Below are 14,335 nucleotides of genomic sequence, written 5' to 3' on the forward strand. Positions count from 1 at the left end.
GAAAAAACTGAATGAAGCAGTTGAATTCCAGCATTAAAGGGGAGGCCATCTCCGGTCCCATCAAGCCAAAGGAGGGTTTTGTCTTTATTTTTTGGCCAGCTCTGGCCGTCTGTGGAAAAGTCCAGCTAAGTTCATCTTAGCTCACCTTGCGCTGCAACTTTTCTGAGGCAGCTCCTAAAGGTTTAAAGTAAGCATCTCTTTGCTGGAGATGGTCTGAAAGCCTCTATTTCTGCCCCATCCTCCACCACCCCCACCCCAATTTCCCGGCGAGTGGTGGGGTAAAATTGTTCAAGCAGACCCATGTAACAATACTCGAGTCCCGGCACACGGATTTGAACCATTCCAAGCTTCCAAATCAAGGAAACCTTCCTTCTTGCAGCTGGAGCAAAGCGTCCTGCCCACAGCTGCTGGACCGACACCCCACCCCCACCTTTCCCCCCTTCACACAATCAGATTCAGACAAATCCTGTGCCTCGAGACCCCGAGCGCTTCCTGCGATCCCCCCCCCCCCATTCCCCAATTTCTCCGTCCAATGGTCCTGCTGACTGGAGATGCTAGAAGTTACCGTCCGCGCATCCGAAAGGCACCGAACTGGAGCAGCTCGCCAAGAGGAATCGGCTGGCCTCCCCCTTTTTTTTCTTTCCGGGAAAGCCCACTCCCACGAGAATCGCGGCGTCGTTTCGGCAGCCTCCCCCACCCCACCCTCGGCCGTTATGGAAAGCCGTCAAAGTTTTTTAGGAAAGCGATCCTAAATCTGGGCGATACCGCGTCCCCCCAGAAGCCTTGCCCCTAGTTGGAGCCCCTTCCCCGAAAGGCAGGCTTCCCGACGCCGCTGCCCGCTGCGCGCGCTTCGCTTCCGAAGAAAGCCGAGTTTGGCCAGGAAAAGCGCGGCAGGGGCACCCCATCCCGCTCGCCCTGCTCTTCCTTCCTCCCTTCCCCTCTCTTTCCCCGGCCCGGGCTCTGCATTCCTGTTCAAAAAAAAAGCAGCGGCTGAAAAGCGCAGGGATTCCCCAAGCAGCCCACCGGCCACTCGGCGAGCCGAGTTCTTACCTCCGCCGGAAAGGAGAACGGCTTCCTACGACGATACCGCCGCGCCTCCTCCCCGCACTCTGTGCAGGGAGCCCCGGTCCTGCTTCGCTGCGGAGGCTGCTTTTTTTTTTTTTTTTTGCCTTCCTCGCTGGTGCTCCTCTCGCAGTTACAACCGCTCCTCCCTTCTCCCTGCTCTGGAGTCGACTGGAGCCTCAATCACAACACATGGAAAGAGGCAAGCTGGGGACCGTACCAAGAGCCGCCGGCGGGGGTGGCCGGTGCGTGGCGCTCCGTTCGCTGCTCCCTTGCTGTAGCAAAGCGGGCCGCGCGCTGCCCTTGGCCGTGTGAGGACCGCGTCTGAGATCCAGAACTTCCCAAGCTAGCCCTTGGTTACGGGGAGGAGGGCGATCCCGGTGGGTCTGTTCCTGTGGCCCCCCCTCCTCTTCCTCCCTTAGTACCAACCCTTTCCCCAAGCATAACATTCTCTTCTAGGAGAATGAGCGTCACCCACAACTATGCAGCAGTTGGCAGGATTCGCGAGCCTGAGAAGAAAAGGTGTACGAGTCCGAGATGGTCGCCTTCGATCCAAAACTTAAGAACCTTCGGGAACTCAACTCTATGGTTCGGGGTCGTTATGGAATCACGAGGGGACTATAGTCTGCAAGGGCTCAGAGGAACTCTTGCTACTGGTGCTCCAAGGGCCTTTAGGGATGGTGGTGATAGTTCGATTGTCAAGGAATGTGATTTTGAGTGTTACACCAAGTTGGTAGACCTGCGTGTGAATATAATAGCTATGGATATAATAGTTGATATGATCAGTTCCTCCCAGGATGCTTGCTCCTGGGGAGGAAAGCTATGGCAAATCTAGACCGCATACTAAAAAGCAGAGACTTCACCCTGCCAACAAAAGTGCCTATAGTCAAGGCTATGGTTTTCCCAGTTGCAATGTATGGCTGTGAAAGTTGGACCATAAGAAAGGCTGAGCGCCAAAGAATTGAGGCCTTTGAACTACCATGTTTCCCTGAAAATAAGACAGGGTCTTATTTTCTTTTGACATCCCCCCCAAATTTTGCTTGGGCCTTATTATTGGGGGGGGGTTATTGGTTTGGGATTGCCAGGTGGCTGCTCTTGCGAGTGGGCGCCCGAAGAGCCGGGCACAGCCTCAGGGGCAAACGGCTGTGTTGCACTGTCGAAGCAGCACAACAAAGCCGCCATGAGGTGACTACGCTCATGAGGAGCCGCCCAGCAACCCCCCCTTTCTAGGCGGGCAGAGCGCCACTCACCGACCCAGTAATATCCCAAAGGCGCTAAGCTACGTGGTGCTCTGCCCCGCTGGAAAGAGAGGTTGCGCAAGCCCTTGTTCTGCTTCCAGCTCGCGTGCTTCCCAGCCTAACCACCGCCGCCGTGGCCCCGCTGCTACCGTGGCTCCACTGCGGGAAGTCTTCCCTGGCCCAGCCCTCAGGGAGAGCTGGGTATGGTGAGGCTGGGAGGCACGCGAGCTGGAGGCAGGACAAGTGCTCATGCAACCTCTCTTTCCAGCTGGGCAGAGCGCCACACGGTTTAGCGCCTTTACTTACTGAGTCGGTGAGTGGTGCTCTGCCCGGCTGGAAAGGGGCATTGCTAGGCAGCTGCTCATGAGAGCAGCTGCCCGGCAACCCCTTGCTCCAGCTGGGCATAGCGCCACCCACCAACCTAATGGTATCCGAAAGGCGTCAAGCAATGTGAGCACCTTTGCCCTCCCCTCGGCAGTAATTGCCTTACTATTTTGGCTGTTATCACATTATGTTTCACTGCATTTCTTGTGCTATTGTTTTGGGAGAATGCCTTTTTAATAGCCAGAGGAAACCTTGAAGTATTTTAACCAAAATAGTTTTATATTTAATTTTCTCTAAAGTATTCATAAATTGAAATTATCTCCTTATTGCAGAGAAGATGCTGAGAGGAACGCTCCAACCTTATATAAATATACTACTCGGAAGTAAGTCTTATGTAGTTGAGTGATGCTTGCTTTCAGGGAAGAAGATAAAACACTGCAATTTTATGTTATAGTCTGTAAACGTAAGTCTGAGAATAAGTCTTGCTCACACAGCGAGGACTTGCATTGGCAAAAGCTGAGTGGTGAGGCTACAAAACAAATTACTGCAAAGGGACGGGATATTCACCAAACTCAGCAGTATGTGTTTTTCTGTACTGATTTAAAACGCTGCATTTGCAAAGCAAGTTAGGTTGTCAATCAAGATTGACCAACTACTATGGCTAAGCCAAAGACAAACAAACCGAATAATGTTTTAGAGTGCTACATGAATCAGATCATTACCCTATAACAGTTTTGTTCTGATTTAATGTGTTTTGTGAATAAATCTATTGCAGTTTCTAAGGCAGCACTTACAGAATAGGAATATTCTTTATTGGGCACGTATTGGACACACAAGGAATTTGTCTACGATACATAAGCTCTCAGTGTACATACAAACAGCAAGGTGATAACTCATAGGTCATAAATTAGCACAATGGTCTTATCCTGGGCAACTTTGAGATAGGTGGACTTCAACTCCCAGAATTCTCCAGTCAGTATGCTGTGGGGAATTCTAGGAATTGAAGTCCAGACATCTTGAATATTTTGAGGCTGAAGAACACTGGTTTAGCAAGTGTGCACACAGCTGCAGTAAACTGTAGAGGCAGAATAAGCCAGTAATTCTACTGTACATGGAGAAAGGCAAAAAGTGATATATTTGTAGGAAGCTAAGTTTATGCAAAACATAGACAGAACTGTAAGGAGGGAAACATTAGGCTGTAACCCAGCAAAATCCATTAAGTATATGTAACTTTTAGGCATTCTCTTCAGGATTATTATTTTCTTCTTTCTCTCTAGACAATCTACTCCCCCCCCCCCATTATAACAATTTACAGTGTGTAAGAAGGGATTGTTGTGGTTTTTAAATGTATACTACTGTAAAGGTCTGTCCACATGACTCCCAGGCCATCTAAATAAATCCTGGCTATTTACCTAACTGCATGGGAACTATAATAATTGGAAGTTAAAATCTTTAATTGGTGCAACTGCGGCTAGCATCCATACACACCAGTAGTGTTAACGATAGAGGCAACAAGAATAGAAGTGATGAGAATGCACTTGATTTAAAAGGAATGACCACTTAATTCAATGCCAGTAACTACCAGATCCTGTAAAGTTTGCATTTTGAATACATTCACTAATGATGAAATCTGGCACATAAGAGGATGCAGGTGAATAACAATGCAAAGTGCTTCCTACAGCTAAATCTCCAGCCATCATCATCTGAATGAAAAAGAGTCACATCATTTTATGATAGCTAGATAGCTAGCTGGATATAGATAGATAGATAGATGATAGATAGATAGATAGATAGATAGATAGATAGATAGATAGATAGATAGATAGATGATAGATAGATAGATGATAGATAGATAGATAGATAGATAGATAGATAGATAGATAGATGATAGATAGATGATAGCTGGATAGATGATAGATAGATGATAGATAGATAGATGATAGATAGATAGATAGATAGATAGATAGATAGATAGATAGATAGATGATAGATAGATAGATAGATAGATAGATGATAGATAGATGATAGATAGATAGATGATAGATAGATAGATGATAGATTGATGATAGATAGATAGATAGATAGATGATAGATGATAGATGATAGATAGATAGATGATAGATAGATAGATAGATAGATAGATAGATAGATAGATAGATAGATAGATAGATCAGACAGATGGACAGACCGCTATAATATACAGGAGCTTGGTAAATAAAATGCAGACTGGTAAATAGTATTGATGAGTTTCAAAATTCAGGAAGCATTTGCCTGAAAGGACTCTACCTGGGCTTTGTGCTATGCTACATCTGCTCAAGTAGAATGAAAGGTCTTCTACAGAGACAATCAGCTGCCCTCCGTAATTTTGGCCTATGTTATTTAGATTTTTTGCATAATTGCATTGTTGCAGCAACAAAGTGAAAATACAAAATCCTATGCACAGGGAATGAGGAAAATAGTTTCTGCAATATAATATGTATTTTTTGGGGGGGGAGGGTAGGCATTGCATGGTAAATTCCCATCACCACCACAACCAATTGTGGTGTAATAAATGTTTGCACTAGCACAATCCTATGGAAAAGTTAAGTTATCTAGCCTTTCCTTTCCCAGGATACCGCTTATTGCTTTTAAACATCTTGCTGTTTCTCTGTCACCTTGCAGATGCTACTTCTTCACAAGACATCATTTGAAAAGGGTAGGGCAGTCCTCAGCATACTTCTACTTTCAGTGATTTCTTTGGAGCAGTGTCTCGTTCTGTATATCTTGCCTTTTATTAGAAGCTACAGTTAGAATAGAATAACAGAATTGTAAGGGACCTTAGAGGTTTTCTAGTCCAACCCCCTGCCCAGGCAGAAAACCCTACAACACTTCAGACAAATGGATATCCAGCATCTTCTTAAAAACATCCAGTGTTGGAGCATTCACAACTTCTGGAGACAAGTTGTTCCATTGATGAATTGTTCTAACTGTCAGGAAATTTCTCCTCAGTTCTAAGTTGCTTCTCTCCTTGATTAGTTTCCACCCATTGCTTCTTGTCCTACCCTCAGGTGCTTTGGAGAATAGTTTGACTCCCTCTTCTTTGTGGCAACCCCTGAGATATTGGAACACTGCTATCATGTCACCCCTAGTCCTTCTTTTCATTAAACTAGACATACCCAGTTCCTGTAACCGTTCTTCATATATTTTAGTTAAAGAATGTGTACCTCCAGATGCTGCTGTGGTAAAGTCTCAGCACTGGTCACTCTCTGATTGAGGTTAAGAATTACAGTTCAGCAACCCCAAAATACTTTCAATATTCTATTTAAAAAATTCCTTTTCACCCTTATGGGTGGTCTGTGACTTCCTCAATCTCAGGTTTTCTCCCAGATCTTAGCTCTGTGCAAGATCTTAGCTGTTCCTAGCACTGCACTCTTCTGGACAGAGAGAATCAGAATCAGAATAGAGCTGGAAGACACCTTGGGGGGTCTTCTAGTCCAGCCCTCTGCTCACGCAGGAGTACCATTTGAGATAAGTGACTGTCCAGTGTCTTCTTTAAAACATCCAATGACGAAGCATCCAGAACATCTGAAGCTATTTGATTGGTTAATTGCGCTCACTGTTAGGAAGTTTCTCCTCAATTCCAGGTTGCTTCTCTCCTTGATTAGTTTCCATCCATTGTTTCTTGTCTTACCTCCTGGTGCTTTGGAAAATAAGTTGATCCCCTCTTCTTTGTGGTAGCCTCTCAAATACTGGAATACTGCTATCATGCCCCCTCCAGTCCTTCTTATTTTTCTAGACTAACTCTAGAGAGCTCAGATGTCATTTCTGAAATCTGTTTGAGTCACTTTCCCAGCTCAGGAGTCAAAGCCCCGACTGCTTCTACCACAGTGGGATCACTTTGGCCTTTACTTTCCATTTCCTCTCTAGTGCCTCCTTCAAGCCCTGGTCCTTCTACAGCAGTGATGGCTAACTTTCTCCCCATCACATGCCAAAAGCGGGGGGAGCGCAGGGGAGTCATGCGTGGGCATGCCCATGCCCATAATTCTATGCGCGTGACCCTGCCCTCCCCCTGCTTTTGGCACACGATGGACCTCTTTTCCGCCCTACGCAGGCTCCAGAGGGTTTCTAGGAGCCTGGGGAGGGCAAAAACGGCATCCCCTGCACCCCCGGAGACCTCTGGAGGCTTCAGGAAGCTTTCCTAAAGCCTCCGGAGGAAGAAAAACAGCCCTACAGGGAACCTGGAAGTTCCGTAATGGATTTCCGGTTTGAGCATTGGGTTGTTTTTTGTCCTCTGAAGGTTTCATGGAAGTCTCTGGAGGGTGAAAAATGGCCGAAAATGAAGGACGAATTCAGCAACGCCTCGCATCCCCTAACAAATTGCTCCATGCACCACCTGTGGCACGTGTGCCATGGGTTTGCCATCATGCTTCTACAGTTTCTCACATTTCCTCTTCCTGATTTGCTGTCAGTTGGCACCACTACATCTATCATCATCGCCAGAAGTGGTATTCAGCTGGTTAAGACCGGTTCGACCAAACCAGTAGCTGAAATAACCTGCCCCGGCTCTATGCCATCCTATTTAGGCACATTTTTGAGGCCAGGCACATGCGTGGAAGGCGCGCACACGAGCAAACCACATGCATGGAAGGCTGGTCATATGCGCCGAAGGGACACGGACACGCGGGGCGAACCAGTGGTAACAAAATGTGAAACCCACCACTGATTATCTCTATCTTGTGGTCTTGGTCTACTATTAAGATGTCTGGTTTATTGGTCAGTATCTGCCTGTCTGTCTGTATCTGGAAGTGCCACAGGATATTAGCCCTCTTATTCTCCTCAGCTTTCTGTGGGACCCCCCCATCTAGACTTAGAAAGTTCTAGCCCATGTTCTGTAAAATGTTTCTTTACACAACGCCAGCTACTTGGTTGTGCTGTTCAGTGCCTGCATCTTATACCCAATCACCATGTGTTGGTCTGTCTCTGAGGCCTCATTGCATAATCTACACCTCAAAGAAATCCTATTACTGTGAAGGGTGATTAAAAAGAAGTGTTGGCTCTTAGCTTTGATCATGATACCGTATTTGATTTTTTTTTCATTTTTCCCAACATATTTTCCTGCATATAAAGCTGATATAATGGCCTGGGTTCATTCATTATAGTAAGTCTAAAGTTCAGTGTATGACTACACTTATATGAACCAGCTAAATATGATTCATTCAGCAAATACTCTAAAACAAACTATAGTTCAGAATGATGTGTAAACAGAGGTGATATTCAGCAGGTTCTGACCAGTTCTGGAGAACCAGTAGCGGAAATTTTGAGTCGTTCGGAGAACCGATAAATACCACCTCTGACTGGCCCCGCCCCCATCTATTCTCTGCCTCCCGAGTTCCAGCTGATCGGGAGGAAATTTTTACAGTATCCTTCCCCTGGAGTGGGGAGGGAATGGAGATTTTATAGTAACCTTCCCCTGCCACGCCCACCAAGCCACGCCCACCAAGTCATGCCCACAGAACTGGTAGTAATTTTTTTTTAATCCCACCACTGTGTGTAAACCTAAAGATTCGATTGAGGCAAGAGAAGAATAGTGCTTTATACATTGTTAAAACATTGGCATAGTATTTATATGTGGTAAGAGATACTAGATGAAAAACCTGATATGACTTTGCTATGCTGGTACGTCAATTGCGCCCCTTCCTGGATCGGGATGCTCTATGCACAGTCACTCATGCCCTTGTCCTTTCTCGCCTGGACTACTGCAATGCTCTGTACATGGGGCTGCCCTTGAAGAGCACCCGGAGGCTTCAGCTGGTCCAGAATGCGGCCGCACGGGTTATCATGGGGGTACCTAGGTGCTCCCATGTTACACCCCTTTTAGGCGGCCTGCACTGGTTGCCGGTTGTTTTCCGGGTGCGATTCAAGGTACTAATTATGACCTTTAAAGCGCTCCATGGCTTAGGCCCAGCGTACCTGCGAGACCACCTACTGCCACCAGTAGCCTCCCACCGTCCAGTGCGATTCCACAGAGTTGGCTTCCCCAGGTGCCATCGGCCAGACAGTGTTGGCTAGCGACCCCCAGGGGGAGAGCCTTCTCTGTGGGAGCACCTTCCCTCTGGAATGAGCTGCCCCTGGAGCTTCGCATAATCCCCGACCTCCGGTCCTTCCGACGTGCCCTAAAAAGTTGGCTTTTTCAGCAAGCCGGCCTGGCCTGTTAATTTTATCTAATTTTTAAAATGTTAGTGTTATATTAATTCGGTTTTTTGGATTGTTTCTAATTTTTAAGTTTTGTAATATGTGTTTTTTAATGCTGTACGCCGCCCTGAGTCCTTTGGGAGAAGGGCGGCATATAAATCCAATAAAACAAAACAAACAAACAAAACAATGCTGTAACCACTTTGCTTTAGTAAAATGTACTTTCACTAGTGATGGAGTCAAAGAGTCTTTCTTTTCTAACTGACCAAATTGGGCGGACTGACACTTGTGGTAATGATATTGAAACACTATTTCATTTATATCAGGGGTGTCCAAACTTGGGAACTTTACGACTTGTGGACTTCAACTCCCAGAATTCTGGGAGTTGTTTTTTCCCCCCAGAATTTATAGACCGCCCCCTCTCCCCGAAGGGTTGAAGTCCACAAGTCTTAAAGTTCCCAAGTTTGGACACCCCTGATTTATATCCTATCTTGCCTTTCCATTTACACGGGCCTATATGGCAGCCAAGACTTCCTACCATCCTGTATATGCTGTAGATAATCCTTGACTTAGAATCACAATTGATCCCCAAATTTCCATCGTTATGCAAGGCAGGTAGTAAGTGAATGGCACCCCATTTCATGACATTTTTTTTTGCCATAGTGATTAAATGAATCAACACGGTTATTAAGTGAATCATCCAGTCGTTAAATGAATCTGGCTTCTCCCATTGACTTTGCTTGTTGGAAGCTGGTTGGGTGATCACATGATCCTGGGACAAACAATTGTCCTAAATACATGCCAGTTGCCAATTGCCTGAATTTTGATCACAAGACTATGGGGATGTTGCAGTAGTCATAAGTATGAAAACTAATCATAAGCTGGTTTTTCAGTGCTGTTATAAATGGTCACTAAAGAATGGTTATAAGTTGAGGACCACCTGTACCCTGTTTAGTTCCAAAAAAGACTATGAGCAGGTCACGGTAATAATAAAGTAAAAAACAAATAAAACCGAAACCAATGACAATCAATGTCCTAATCAAGATAGCACTCCTAACACCTCCTCCTGTAGTAAGTAGGGTGACTTAACAATGCCCATTACTTGCAAAAGAACATTAAATTGTTGCAGAAAACAATTTTCAATAAATCTGTAGCCTAAATTCCCAAGCACTCCACATATAAGTAGTAAATGAAAAGAGACCAGATAGAGATTACTTATGTTCAGGAAGCAGTTTGGGCACATCACTTGAAGAACAGCAGGGTCAGAAGCTCTTTTCTTAACAGTCCCCTCTATAAAAGAAAAGTTACCCTGAACTGAACTCTAAATCAGGGATCACCAACCTTTCGGAAATCAGGGACTACTAAATTCATAACTTTAAATCCTGCAGACCACTAATGTGATCTGCCTAATGACCGGCTGGGTGGGCATGGCAAGGTGGTCATGTGACTGGATGGGCGTAGCCAACTCAATGTCACTCACGTCGAGGGGCACCTTGCCAGCCTCTACTCGCTACTCTTTGCCTGCCCTCCCGAGCTCCTTAAGGAAGCAGCTGTTGGAGCTAAGCAGCCACCATGAGAAAGAGTTGGCAAAACAGCTGGCTCAGTTCAAATTGGATCTGACCAAGAAGGAGGCTCAACAGAAGCACTTCACTGAGGACTACAAGCACAGGCTTTCCAAGCAGAGGGAAGACCTGTGGGAGTGCAAAGCCAGGTACCAGCGCCTGGAGGCTCAGCCAGTTCCAGACCCATTGGAATGAGGCCCTCCGGCTCTTCACTACCAGCAGCACAGAAGACTGCAGCAACACAACCATTCATTGCAGATATCCAGCCCAGGGGTCGCAGTTTGAGGGCTCCTGATTTAGTGCAATATGAAAAATGCAGATAATTTTTCTGTGGACCACCAAAGTTTTCTCATGGACCACCAGTGGACCATGGACCACCAGTTGGTGACTCCTGCTCTAAAGAATTAGCTTAGCATCTAGGCTTAAAAGTCTCAAGAATACCCTGGTGATAACAGCAGATCAGCCTTACTGGCTGCCTTGTCACAACAGGCATGGCCCAGTTTCTCAATTAACTTTGATTCCTTTTTTCCCCTGCAAGGAAGGTGGCTGAGCATATTGTAAGAACCCTGTCTGTGTGGTTAGAGTTTGCGTGAAACCAGACAGTTGGGTTAATTGAACAAAGGCTCAGGGCTAACATGAATTCTGGATTGTGATGTGAATGCAGGGCAGTGCCTGCCATCCCAGGCAGCAACATTTCTATGAATTAAGGAATTGATCTCTCCTATGTGCAGAGTGAGCAGCAGCTAAAATCTCAATAGTAAAGCCCACCCTGAGAGAGGTTCTCCCAGCTCTCCCATCAATAGATGTTCCTATTCATTCCATTCTATTTGTCATACATTCACCCAGTTGCAGATATACAGCTGAACGTCTAAATCTCACATGTATGGAAAATTGCTTGGGAGTATCATTGAGAGTAGCAAACAGAATCTCCTATGTTACACTGTTAGGCCAACCAGGAAGACTGGATAAAAAGCTTTCTTGGTCAATTTGCTACACATTCCATTCATACTCAGATCATACGCCTGCAATTTCATTCAGGCTAGATAGAAGATACAGTTTTTCATGGGATACTATAACTTTGCTCAGACTGGATGGGTCAATGTTGGTTGTTCCAGTTCTGGGGGATAGTTGACAGGGATTTTGGAAGTAGAATGAATGCCTTAAGGCTCTTTGATGCCTAAGTCCCATGTGTCTTACATACACCTCAAACATCCCCCAAAAACCAATATTTTCCCTCTGACAGATCTCTGGAGGCTCTAAAATAATTGGTGGAGCTTCTGGATCGTGCAGTTGTGATTCAGAAAGAAAAAAGATGGATTATATTCCAGTTTGCCTTAAGAAAGAATGAATGGAAAAGATCCCCCAATTGTATGGCATAACAAGCATGGTTTTTTTTTTAGGAATGGGGACACAGTCCTTCGGGAGAGGGTGCGGCTAAGAAATAAATATATTATTATTATTATTATTATAATGAAGGTGTCCTATTTTGTTATATTGGTTTACAATAGAGTGACTGCACCATATTCTGACTTTTCTAGAAAATTATAGCCTCAGTTCAGGAAGGCAGTCTTCCCCAAGCATGCTTTCTCCAATCAGCTCATACTGATTAGGAAATATAGAAATTGAAGCCCAAGGCTTACAAAATTGAAAGCCCTAAAATGTGACCTTTTCAATAAGCTGTACAGCTGAACAATAGGGTGTTTTGTTATTGTTCTTTATTGTGGTTTTCTTTTGTTTTAATGTATTGCAGGTTGGCAATTGATATCAGTTAGTCAGCCTTATCAGTTGAGTTAGCAAATAGATTAACCAATGAATAAATACATCCAGAGGACATCAGATTGAGGATGACTGGATTAAGATAAACCTAGCCTCACAAAAGCAAGGCCTAGCCATGGCTCTCTTTGTGTAGTATAACTAAGGGTATTCATTAGGCAGAAGACCCACTTCACACACTGTTCTGAACCACAGCTATCCAATTTCAGCAGCCACTCCATTCATCTTTGAAGTGATTGTTTTCCATTCATTCTAACATCATATAACATTCAGACAGAGGGAACTTCTTAGAAGAAATGAAGCTCCCCCCATAATTCCACCCCCATTTACTTCTTGTGCAAAGGACGTATCTAAAATGTTCTTTCCTGTGAAGATGATTAATTCTTAGAGATGGAGAAAGCTCTAGGATGAAGGAGAGGTTGGGGTTAATTGGTGCTGAAGTCACAGAGTGATTCATGCCCCCCCCCCTAGAAGTGGGAAAAGCAATCTTTCACTGAGAATTCCAGTGGGGAGATGGGTCCTCTGAGTATTCAAACAGCGATTTCTCCAACTCTTTGAAAAGGTATGAGAGAGGGGGCAAATACATGCCTATATGAACACAATCCATATTGCAGATAGAATGGAAATAAATTTTCATGGGAACTCCCAGCAAATAACTAAATAGTAATTTTATAAAACTTGAATATACAGACAGTGCCCCTCTGCCCACCAAGCCCCAGCAATGTGCAACTATGCCAACTTTCCACAACTCAGTTCTTTCAACTTGTGGGAGAACAAATGCCCTTGCAGCTGGTTTGTGTGAGAGAAGTTGTAATCTGAACACTTCTGGGGACTCTAAATTGAAAAAGATTGGAGTGTAGGTCCTCATTTACAACCATAACTCTGATTGGCAACTTAATAGAATAGAATAGAATAGAATAGAATAGAATAAGAGTTAGAAGGGACCCTGGAGGTCTTCTAGTCCAACCCCCTGCCTAGACAGGAAATCCTATACCATTTCAGACAAATGGTTATCCAACATCTTCTTAGAAACTTCTACATTCTGGAGGCAAGTTGTTCCACTGATTAATAGTTCTAACTGTCAGGAAATTTCTCCTCAGTTCTAAGTTGCTTCTCTCCTTGATTAGTTACTATCAAGGCATTGCTTCTTGTCCTGCCTTCAGGTGCTTTGGAGAATAGTTTGACTCCCTCTTCTTTGTGGCAGCCCCTGAGACATTGGAAGCCTGCTATCATGTCTTCCCTAGTCCTTCTTTTCATTAAACTAGACATACCCAGTTCCTGCAACCGTTATTCATATGTTTCAGCCTCCAGTCCCCTAATCATCTTAGTTGCTCTTCTCTGCACTCTTTCTGGAGTCTTCACATCTTTTTCATATTGTGGCAACCAAAAACTGATTGCAGTATTCCAAGTGTGGTTTTATCAAGGCATTATAAAGTGGTATTAACTCTACACTAAATAATTCACTTAGAAGTAATTGCTAAGTGAAATCACAATTGTGCTTATGTTCTTACTTTGGTTTTCCTTTGCTTTACAGACCTGTGAATGTCGCACATGCAAGAACTGGTCACAAATTACTTTTTCATCTCTGTCGTAACCCTGAAAGGTTACTAAATGGGGCATGTGTACAAAAACATGACAATCCAATGTTTTCGTGCAATTGGTTTTTTTCTTTTTTAATGCGACAGGACCTTTGTCGGGGATGAATTTGTTTCCCCTGCAAGCAGACTTTAGAGCAGTGGATGGAAGCCCAGGGTTCTACCTCAGCTGACAGAGAAACAAACCTACCTGATCAACATTAAGAAACAAACTATTGTAGTTTGCGCTGATGTCCCCAGTACAGATCAAGGTGGATGGGGAGCAAGAAACATGGCTGAGAAATGAACAGTTAGAGTTCCAGCCGTTGAAGAGATTTGTTTTGGTTGGAGGAATCCCTACGGGATTCTCATCCACAGTCCTTCTATCTCTCAGCAAAACAGAACTCAAATGACAGCCAAGGGGGCAGTTTTGGCTATCATAAAACTGATGGAGTCCAGGTCAGACCGACATTTAGTGAAGCACCAGGACTCAGCTGCATTTGACTCATTACCTACCCTCCATCCCCTGGGAGTATTAAATACAGTGCAGAGTCCAATGGGATATTGCCATGATACCATATTTGTTATATATATTTCAGCATTGACATCAGAAGCAACTCGGGTCAGAGGT

At 44.7% G+C, this 14,335-nt stretch overlaps 1 protein-coding gene across 2 annotated transcripts in view; it reads right to left on the reverse strand.

The window, feature by feature from the left end:
* The window catches only part of FRMD6 (FERM domain containing 6), a 133,639-nt gene that overhangs the window by 67,564 nt on the left and 51,740 nt on the right, over window positions 1–14,335 (reverse strand). The window contains exon 1 of one of the 2 annotated variants that reach the window (XM_081933898.1): window positions 1,051–1,257. The exons of the other annotated variant lie outside the window; for it this stretch is intronic. The gene's annotated coding sequence lies outside the window, so the exon portion shown is untranslated. Of the gene's footprint in view, window positions 1–1,050; window positions 1,258–14,335 lie in introns of those variants that run through there. 2 annotated transcript variants of the gene reach the window in all.

The sequence above is a fragment of the Natrix helvetica genome (assembly GCF_964273705.1).
Source record: "Natrix helvetica genome assembly, chromosome: 1".
NCBI classification, from domain to species: domain Eukaryota; kingdom Metazoa; phylum Chordata; class Lepidosauria; order Squamata; family Natricidae; genus Natrix; species Natrix helvetica.